Consider the following 10,706-nt stretch of genomic DNA (forward strand, 5'->3'; position numbering starts at 1 on the left):
CGGGACGCGAGTTGGCAGGGGGTTCCGGCCAATTTTCACGAGCTTTGTGCCCAAATTGATCTGGATCGGGGCACTTGCCATGATTTGGTCCACACTGGCATCCCCTGTGGAGAGCCCTTTCTGGCTAGGTGTGTGTTGCGACCATAGGAGAACTGGGGTCAGGAACACATGGCTCCGTGAAGGCCCCAGCTAAAGGGATCTTTCTGAGGGCAGAGATGTGGGAGAGACTCTGGCTGACCGTCACTCTCCATGTTGGGGGCTTGCTGGAGCAATGAAGGTGGGGGTGGCCTCTAGAAGCAGCGTACAGCTTTCTCCGGCTCTGAGGGTTCTGCGCAGCTCCAAATGGCACAGTTTCCATGTGGCTGACAAGACGACCTCTGGGGTTGGGCTTTGGGGCCCACACTCGGCAGAGCTCGGGCGTCAGGCCCCTAGGGATAGAGGCCTGAGAACCCAGCCTGGATTTCAGGCTCCGGCCTAGGGCCGTTACAGCACCGATCTGCCGGGACTGAGGCAAACTCCCTGGGGGGCAAAGTTGAGGGCGGTGGTCAGACAGTGCCTCAGACACCTTGGTGGATGAAAAGAGGCCGTTGAAAATGGAACCATTTCCCCCTGGGTTGCTTGCAGAGTTCTGCGGTGTAGCCTAGAGGTCCCCAGAGTGACGGCTTGGGAGCCAGGCTTCTGGGGACGGAAGCCTGTATTCCATCCTAGGGTTCAGATTAAGGACGAAGAGCATGGCAGGCCCAAACTGCCAGTGCGGAGGCAGCCTCTCTGGAAGCCGAAGTGGAGGTAGGGAGGCAGGTGCCCATCAGACCAGGGGTTCATGCCCAGGGGTGCCGCCCATTGTAGGGGTGACCTTGTGGGGGCATGAAAGTATATCCTGGTCTGAGGGAGACGCGCAGCTCCAAACAGGAGAGGGTTTCCTCCTGGGTGGCAGGCGCAGTCCTGGTGTGTGTTTCAGAGGTCCCCAGTCCGGAGAATTTGGGGGCCAAGTCTCTGTGGCCAGAAAGCTGATATCCCAAACCAGGGTTAAGGTTCAGGCCAAGGGGCATGGCAGAGGCGATCTTCCTGCACTGAGCATGGCAAGCCAGGAGGCTGAGTAGAGGGTGGGTTTGGGAACGTGTGCACCTGGCTTGTACACTGCTTACTCGCAGGGCTCTGACTGTGACCCCGTGGGACCTCAGGACACTTTCAGGGGGCTCCACTGAAAGGCCGCCCAGCCAGAGGGAGCTGGCCGGTGGGTTCCAGCCAATTCTCAGGCGCTTTGTGTCGAAATCAATCTCGATGGGGGCGCAAAGCTCGTGAGAATTCGCCCGCGATGCCCCATGATTCATGCTACACTGGCGCCCCCTGTCGAGAGCCCTTTCTGGCTAGGTGTGTTTTGCGACCATCTGAGAACTGGGGTCTGGAACACGTGACTCCGTAAGGGCCCCAGCTAAGGGGAGCTTTCTGAGGGTAGAGATGTGGGAGGGACTCGGGCTGACTGGCACTCTCCGTGTAGGTGGCATGCTGGGGCGACCAAGGTGGGAGTGGCCTCTGGGGGGCAGCATGCAGCTTTCTCCCGCTCTGAGGGTCCTGTACAGCTCCAGATGGCACAGTTTCCATGTCGCTGGCAAGAAGACTTCAGGGGTTGGGCTTCGGGGTCCACACACGGCAGAGCTCCGGCGTCAGGCCCCTGGGGACAGAAGCCTGAGATCCCAGCCTGGGTTTCGGGTTGGGGCCAAGGGCCATGGCAGCACCAATCTGCCAGTACTGAGGCTTGCTCCTTGGGGGACTGAATTGAGGGAGGGGTCAGGCAGTGCCACAGACACATTGGTGGTTGCCAAGAGTCCCCTGAACCTGAGGGGGTGGCCTCAGGGGGTATGCAGATTTCTCCCGCTTCCAGACTTCTGCGCAGGCCCAAAAGGCACCATTTCCTCCTGGGGGGCAAGCGGAGTCCGGGGGTGTAGCTGACACATCCCCAGTCCTGAGGACTTGAGGAACAGGCTTCTGGGGATTGAAGCCAGTGTCCCATCCTAGATTTAGGGTTAGGGACTAGGTGCATGGCAGGCCCAATCTGCCAGCGCTGAGGCAATCTCCCTGGGGGCCCGATTAGAGGGTGGGGCAAAGATGGTCCATTGGGTCCCAGCTTCCTGGCCAGGAGTGCCGCCCAAGGTGGGGGTGACCTTGTTGGGGCATGAAACTATCTCCCTATCTGAGGGTGACGTGCAGCTCCAAACAGGAGGGTTTCTTCCTGGGTGTCAAGCGCAGTCCTGGCGTGTGTTTCAGAGGTCCCCAGTCCGGAGGATTTGGGGGCCAAGGCTCTGTGCCCGGAAGACTGATATCCCAAACCAGGGTTAGGGATCTGGCCAAGAGGCATGGCAGAGTGGATCTGCCTGCGTTGAGCATGGCCAGCCAGAAGGCTGAGTAGACAGCGGGTTTGGGTACGCGTGTGCCTGGCTTGTACACTGCTTACTCCCAGGGCTCCGACCACGACCCTGCAGGACCTCTGGCCACTTCCAGGGGGTTCCACTGAAAGGCTGCCCAGCCAGAGGGAGCTGGCCAGTGGGTTCCAGCCAATTCTCAGGTGCTTTGTGTCAAAATCAATCTCGATCAGGGCACAAAGCTCGTGAAATTTGCTGGCGAAGCCCCATGATTCAGGCCACACTGGTGGCCCCTGTCGAGAGCTCTTTCTGGCTAGGTGTGTGCTGCGACTATCGGAGAACTGGGGTTCGGAACATGTGACTCCGTGAGGGCCCCAGCTAAGGGGACCTTTCTGAGGGCAGAGATGTGGGAGGGACTTGGGCTGACCATCACACTCCGTGGCAGTGGCATACTGGGGCTACCAAGGTGGGGGTGGCCTCTGGGGGCGGCAGCTTTCTGCATGCATGCAGCTTTCTCCCGCTCAGAGGGATCTGCGCAATTCCAAATGGCACAGTTTCCATGTGGCTGGCAAGAAGACCTCTGGATTTGGGATTCGGGGCCCACACTTGACAGAGCTCAGACATCAGTCCCCTGGGTCAGAAGCCTGAGGACCCAGCCTGGGTTTCCGGTTTGGGCCTAGGGACACGTTAGTACTGAGCAGCCAGTGCTTAGGCACGCTCCCGGGAGAGCTGAGTTGAGTGCTGCGGTTAGGCAGTGCCTCAGACACCTTGATGGTAGCCAACAGGCCACTGAACCTGAGGGGGTGGCCGCAGGTGCCATGAGATTTCTCCCGCTCCAAGGCTTCTGCACAGGCCCAAAAGGCACCATTTCCTCCTGGGGAGAAAGCGGCATCCTGGAGTGTAGCTAACAGGTCCCCAGTCCTGAGGGCTTGGGGAACAGGCTTCTGGAGATGGAAGCATGTATCCCATCCTAGATTTAGGGTTAGGGCTTTGGAGAATGGCGGGCACAATCTGCCAGCGCTGAGGCAATCTCCCTGGGGACCGAGTGGAGGTTGGGAAGGCAGGCAGCCAATATGAACCTGGTTTCGTGGCCAGAGGTGCCACCCAAGATGGGGGTACCTTGTGGGTTCATGAAGGTTTCTCCCGGGCTGAGGGTAACACGAAGCTCCCAATGACACCACTTCCCCCTGGGTGGCAAGCAGGGTCCTGGGGAGTAGCCTAGAGGTCCCCAGAATGAGGGCTGGGGCCAGTCTTCTGGGAACGGAAGTCTGGATCCCATCTTAGGCTTGGGCTTAGGGACTAGAGGCCCAACAGGTCCAATCTGCCAGCGCGCAGGCAGTCTCCCTAGGGCCGAAGGGGTGGTCGGGGGACAGGCGGCCCATGAAACCGCGGGTTCACGCCCAGGGGTGCCGCCCAATGCGGGGGTGACCTTGTGGGTGCAAGAAGGAATCTCCAGGTCTGAGGGAGACGTGCAGCTCCAAACAGGAGAGGATTTCCTCCTGGGTGGCAGGCGCAGTCCTGGTGTGTGTTTCTGAGGTCCCCAGTGCTTAGGGCGAGGGGCCCAAGGCTCTGTGCTCAGAACCTGATGTCCCAAACCAGGGTTAGGGTTCAGGGTCAGACTGGATCGACACATGCTGAGCAGGGCAAGCCAGAAGGCTGAGTAGAGTGCGGGTTTGGACAGGCATGTGCCTGGCTTGTACACTGCTTTCTCGCAGGGTGCTGAACACCACCCCCGCAGGATCTCAGGCCACTTCGAGGGGGCTCCGCTGAAAGCCCGCCCAGCCAGAATGCAGTTGGCCTTGGCTTTCCCGCCAATCCTCACCGGCCTTCTGCACAGAGATGGATTTGCGCAGAAAGCTGGTGAGAATGGGCCGGCCATGCGCAGCGATTCGGGCCACACGCCCATCCCCTGGGGAGAGTGCTTTCTGGCTAGGTGCAGGTTGCCTGCCATCCTCCAGGAACCCCTTCGAGGGCCAAGCGCCTCCCTGGAAAGCCCCAGTTGAGCGGAGCTTTCTGAGGGCAGAGATGAGGGAGGGACCCTGCAGGAGCGTCACTGTCCCTGCTCTGGGCCTGGTGGGTGGAAGAAGATGGAGGTGGCCTCGGGGAGGTGGGGGCGGGCCACGCCTCTTTCTCCCAGTCCCAGGTTTCCACGCAGCTCCAAAAGCCACAGGTTCCCCCTGGATGGCAAGCAGAGTCCTGGCGTGGGTCTCAGGGCTCCCCCGGCTGGAGGGTTTGTGGGCCAGGCCTCTGAGGAAGGAAACCTGAAAAGGCAATTTAGGCTTAGGGAAGGGCCTAGGGGCCTGGTGGACTTGATCAGCCTGCAATGAGACCGGCACACAGGAGGGCTGAGGACAAGGAGGGTTTGGTCTCACGTGGGCATGGCTTAAATATCGCTTTCTTGCAAAGTTCAGACAGGGCCCACACGCGACCTCGAGCCAGGCCCAGGGGCTCTGCTGAGAGTCCGTGCAGCTGGACGCGAGCTGGCCATGGGGTTCCGGCCAATTCTCAGGAGCTTTGTGCACAAATGGGTCTCGATAAGGGCACAATGCTTCTGAGAATTCGCTGGCGATGCACCAGGATTTGGGACACACGGGCACCCCCCTGGCAAGAGACCTTTCTGGCTACCTGTGTGTTGCGACCACCCAGGAACTAGGGTCAGGGACACGTGGCTCAGCGAGGAGCCCAGCTGAAGGGCGATTGCGGAGGGCCAGAGATGTGAGAGGAACTCGGGCTGACCGTCACTCTTCGTGTCGGTGGCATGCTGGGGTGACCAAGGTGGGGGTGGTCTCTGGAGGACACGTGCAGCTTTCTCCCACTCTGAGGGCTTTGTGCAGCTCCAAATGGCACAGCTTCCACGTGGTTGCCATGACGACCTGTGGGGTTGGGCTTCAGGGTCCACACTCGGCAGAGCTCGGGAGTCAGACCCCTGGGTCAGAAGCCTGAGGACCCAGCCTGGGTTTCGGGTTCAGGCCTAGGGACACGGTAGCACCGATCAGCCGGTGCTTAGGCGCGCTCCCTGGGAGCTGAGTTGAGGACAGTGGTCAGGCAGTGCCTCAGACACCTTGGCAGATGCCAGGAGGCCTAGGGAGCTGAGGGTGTGGCCTCGGGGCCTTGCAGATTTCTCCCACTCGGAGGTTTCTGCGCATGCCCAAAAGGCACCCTTTCCTCCTGGGGGCCAAGCGGGCCCGGGGGTGTAGCTGACAGTTTCCCCCCACCCCAGTCATGAGGGCTTGGGGACCAAACTTCCGGGGAGGGAAGCCTGTATCCTACGATGCCTAAATTATAACCATAACCGCTATTTCTGCTTCTGTACCTTCGCTTGCTAACCCATGAGGAGATGGAAAATTACCAGCAAACTTTCTCTAGGTACTCTGTAACCACACAACCCCTGCCCAAAATCGAACCTAGTAGAGTGGCCGCTCCCAAACCCCCACCTGGCTCTGGGCTGAGAGATAACAGCCATCTGGTGCCAGAGAAACCCCCACCCATAATTGTACATGACAAAGTGACTGCCCCCGGACCCTCCACCCAGCTTTGGGTACAGGAGATAATAATGATCTGGCACCCCACCGCTAGACAGAGACACCCCGGCCAATCCTGAGGGGGCACATACCCTAGCAGCGCCAACTAAGCAGTTTGAAGAAGGACAGCCCTTTGATCTAACTAATAATCTGTTCCCAGCCTTTTCCTGCTCTGTAGCGCACCAGTCATATTAGAGAGTTGCTGTTTGATTTTCCCGCGGTATGTAGTGATTTCTTGCGAGATACTATGATGTATGCTAAGTCCCTGCCTCCCCAAAATAGAGTATAAAAAGTGCTGTGATCCTGAGCTCAGGACCTCTTAGCGTCACCAGCAACGAGTGCGCGAAGGTCCGGGTTTGAACTCGTAATAAACGACCCTTGCTGTTTGGCTTTGATTCTGGACTCTGGTGGTCATCTTTGGGGGGGTCTTGGAATTTGGGCACGACATATGGGGGCTAGTCCGGGATAGCCCCCCTCCCCAGACCCATCAGACTCCAAGTCAAGGGGTCGCTGAAAACCTATCAGTAAGTGAGCCAGCTCTGTCTCCGTGTTGTCTGTCATTCTTGGATCCATAACCTGAAGCTGTTTCCGGAAAGTCAGAGGTTGGAACTGGCAAGTAGTCCTGGTGGACGCGCTATAGGGCTGCCAGTGGGCCAGTAGGAGACGTCCTCCAGACCTCAGTCAGGGGGCTGTTTATTCAGCCCATTTGGGTAGCCCCGGGGCGGCTGGAATTATGCCTAGGGCTGATTACCCGGCCCATTCGATCAGCCACGGAGCGGCCTGAAGTGCACCTGCGAATTGTGTCTTTGTGTTCTGTGTCCCCTGCACCTGCGATTCGTGTTTCCTAACCTGTTTCACTTGTAGATTCACCCTGGCAAACGAAGAAGGATTTCTACTCCTGCCATCCGAGGATGAAACTCGCCTGGCCCCCACCTCCAGCTCCCCGAAGGTTATCCTCCATCCCTTTGGGCTAGTAGACCGAGAGCGCTCATCCTCACCCCGCCCTTTTGAATTTCTCACCTGTTCGTTTATCTCACAACCCTTGCACCGGTGCCTCTGTCGTTCTTTGCCCTTTCTAGGTGTCTTTCTCCTCGTTTTAACCATTTTCTTGATCTGGGAACTCCCTGCTCAAATGGGGCAAAACCAGAGTACCTCCTTAACCCTTCTAATTAGCAATTTTAATGATGTTAAAAAGAGAAGTCATAACCTTAGTTTGGATATTCAAAGGAGTGAACTGATTACCTTTTGCCATTCCGAATGGCCCACCTTTGATGTGGGATGGCCCCCGGAGGGCACATTCTGCCTCCCCGTTATCGCCAAGGTAAAATCCAAAATCTACCTCCCGGGCCGAGAAGGACACCCAGGTCAGATCCCCTATATCTTAGTATGGCAGGACCTTGTTGAAAATCCACCCTCTTGGTTGGCCCCTTTCTTGTCTCTGGCAATATGTAAAATACTGGCCACCAAGGCCACCAATCCCTCTAAGCTAAAGCTACCATCTGCGCCCATGTTATCGGATAGTCAGGATCTTCTGTCCCTGGATCCTCCACCCTACATCCCGCCACCCGCTAATCCCCAGGCACCTCCGGCGCCCCCTTCTGTGGTGTAGGAAGAACAGGAGGCGGCAGCCGCCTCAGGTGCTGCTGATAGTGAAACTCACTACAAAGGACCAGCAGGCAGGACGAGGGGGCGCACTCAACGGGAGGCAAACCCACACCTCCCTGATTCCACCATCGCGCTGCCCCTGAGGGAAATAGGACCCCCTGATGACACTGGTAACCCTAGACTTCAGTATTGGCCTTTTCCCACTAGTGATCTGTATAACTGGAAAGCTCAAAATGCCCGCTTCTCTGATAACCCCTGAGACTTAATTGCTCTTTTGGACAGTGTAACGTTTACCCATCCGCCCACCTGGGACGACTGTCAGCAACTTCTCCAGATCCTGTTCACCATGGAGGAACGAGAAAGAATCCAGGTGGAAGCCAGAAGGCTGGTTCCAGGAGATGATGGCCAGCCCACTGTCAACCCTAACCTGATTAACGCTGCTTTTCCTCTCACCAGACTCCCACAGGATGGCTGGAACTACAACATGGCAGAAGGTAGGGGAAGGCTACAAATTTATTGCCAGACTCTAATGGCGGGTCTCCAGGCCGCTGCTCGCAAGCCCACTAATTTGGCCAAGGTATATACTGTATTACAGGGAAAAACAGAAAGTCCAGCAGGGTATCTAGAGAGATTAATGGAAGCCTTTAGGCAGTTTACCCCCATGGACCCTGAGGCACCTGAGAATCAGGCAGCAGTGGTTATGTCCTTTGTGAACCAGGCAGCCCCAGACATTAAGAAAAAATTACAGAAATTAGAGGACTTAGAAGGGGAACAGATCCAGGATCTACTTAGGATTGCCCAGAAGGTTTTTAACAATAGAGAGGCACCGGAAGTAAAGCAGTTAAAGGCCACGGAAAAGATGACTAAAGTCTTGGCAGCAGTAGTACAGCAGGACAGCCCCCCCTTGCGTGAAGACAGCTCCTCTCCACACCCCTTAAGGCGGAACTTACGCAAGGATCAATGTGCCTGTTGTAGGCAGTTGGGCCATTGGGCCAGAGATTGCCCAAATAAATGGGGCAAAAAGTCACAACAATGGCACCCCAGGTCTACCTCTGAGGTGCTGGTCACCCGAGACTCGGAGGACTAGGGGAGTCGGGGTTCAGACCCTTCCCCAAACCTAGGTAACCCTACAAGTGGAGGGGACTCCAGTTCAGTTCCTTGTTGACACAGGGGCTCAACACTCGGTATTGACAGAGACCAAAGGTAAAATGTCCACCCATACCTCATGGGTGCAGGAGGCTACAGGGGTAAAAAGATATCATTGGACAACAAAAAGGACTGTGGATTTGGGGACAGGAAAAGTGACCCACTCTTTTTTGGTCATTCCTGAAAGTCCATGCCCCCTGTTAGGAAGGGACCTATTGACAAAAATGGGAGCCCAAATCTACTTCTCACCAAATGGGCCCGAAGTGACGGACTCCCAAAATAAAGCAATACCTGTCTTGACCCTGACCTTGGATGATGAGTATAGACTCTACCAGGAGCCTGCCCTTCCTAACCAGGATATGGACTCTTGGCTCCAGAGCTTCCCGCAAGCATGGGCAGAAACTGGAGGAATGGGACTGGCTAAGCACCGCCCAGCTCTTTACATAGAAACTAAACCTGGAGTTGACCCTGTCTGAGTGCGAAGCACGGAAGGGAATCACTCCCCATATCTGGCGCCTCCTAGACCAGGGGGTCCTGCGCTCCTGTCACTCAGCATGGAATACCCCACTGCTGCCAGTACGTAAGCCCCATAGTGGCGAATAAAGGCCGGTACAGGACTTGAGGGAGGTTAACAAGCGGGTAATGGACATACACCCAACTGTACCCAACCCTTATACCCTCCTAAGTACCCTGGACCCAGGGAAACAATAGTACACTGTTCTGGACTTAAAAGATGCCTTCTTCAGTTTACCTTTAGCCCCAAAAAGTCAGGAACTCTTTGTATTCGAATGGACTGATCCAGAAAGGGGCATAAATGGCCAACTGACATGGACCAGACTACCACAAGGATTTAAAAACTCTCCTACTCTGTTCAACGAAGCCCTTCATGAAGACCTGAGTGAGTACAGACAACAGCACTTTAACCTTAACTCTATTGCAGTATGTCGATGATCTTTTAATAGCTGCCCTGACCCCCGAGGCCTGTATCCAGGGAACTGAGGACCTCCTGTGAGCCCTAGGAGACTTAGGCTATCAGGCGTTGGCAAAAAAGGCTCAGATCTGCAAATCAGAGGTAACCTATTTGGGATACTTACTGAAAGAGGGGCAAAGGTGGCTGACTTCTGCTCGGAAGGAGGCAGTCCTCCGCATTCCCCGGCCACAATCACAACGGCAAGTGAGAGAGTTCCTATGGTTGGTTGGGTTCTGTAGGTTGTGGATACCAGGCTTTGCGGAGCTAGCCAAGCCTTTGTATCAGGCTACCAAGGACCAGCAACCCTTTTGTTGGATGGAGGACGCTGAACAGGCCTTCCAACAGATTAAGACTGCCCTATTGTCAGCACCCGCCCTGGGACTCCCTGACATCTCTAAGCTTTTCCAGTTGTTTGTGGACAAGAGCCAGGGCATAGCCAAGGCAGTCTTGACCCAACACCTGGGACCATGGCGGCAGCCAGTGGCTTATCTGTCTAAGAAGCTGGATTCAGTAGCAGCCGGATGGCCACCATGCCTCCGGATGATAGCAGCTACTGCCTTGATGGTAAAGGACGCTGATAAACTAACTATGGGACAGGAGCTACGGGTTACTACCCCACATGCCATCGAAACCGTCCTCAAGCAGCCACCTGACTGCTGGCTCAGCAATGCCAGACTCACTCACTATCAGGGACTGTTGCTTAACCCTCTCAGAATTATTTTCATGCCACCAACCGCCCTTAATCCCGCGTCACTTCTGCCCAACCCCGACCTGGGCGCACTGCTCCATGACTGCACCGAGATTTTGGCCCAAGTGCATGGAGCGAGAGAAGATTTGAAGGACCAGCCGCTGCCAGATGCAGAGATCGTGTGGTTTACTGATGGGAGCAGTTTCGTCCATCAAGGTCAGAGGTAAGTGGAGGCAGCCGTGGTGTCAGAGACTGAAATAGCATGGGCAGAGCCTCTGCCTCCAAGAACCTCAGCCCAGAGGGCAGAACTAATAGCCCTGACCCAGGCCCTAAAGATGGAAAAAGATCCAAAGCTGACTGTATACTGACAGCCACTATGCTTTTGCCACCACTCATGTGCATGGGGCAATATATAT

At 56.2% G+C, this 10,706-nt stretch overlaps 1 pseudogene; it reads left to right on the top strand.

Moving 5' to 3' along the window:
- The first annotated feature begins 7,013 nt into the window (after positions 1-7,013).
- Positions 7,014-9,583, top strand: LOC123393502 (annotated as a pseudogene).
- Positions 9,584-10,706: the final 1,123 nt, after the last annotated feature.

The sequence above is a fragment of the Mustela putorius genome, unplaced genomic scaffold (assembly GCF_011764305.1).
Source record: "Mustela putorius furo isolate JIRA1106 unplaced genomic scaffold, ASM1176430v1.1 tig00000870_pilon_pilon_pilon, whole genome shotgun sequence".
Taxonomy (NCBI): domain Eukaryota; kingdom Metazoa; phylum Chordata; class Mammalia; order Carnivora; family Mustelidae; genus Mustela; species Mustela putorius.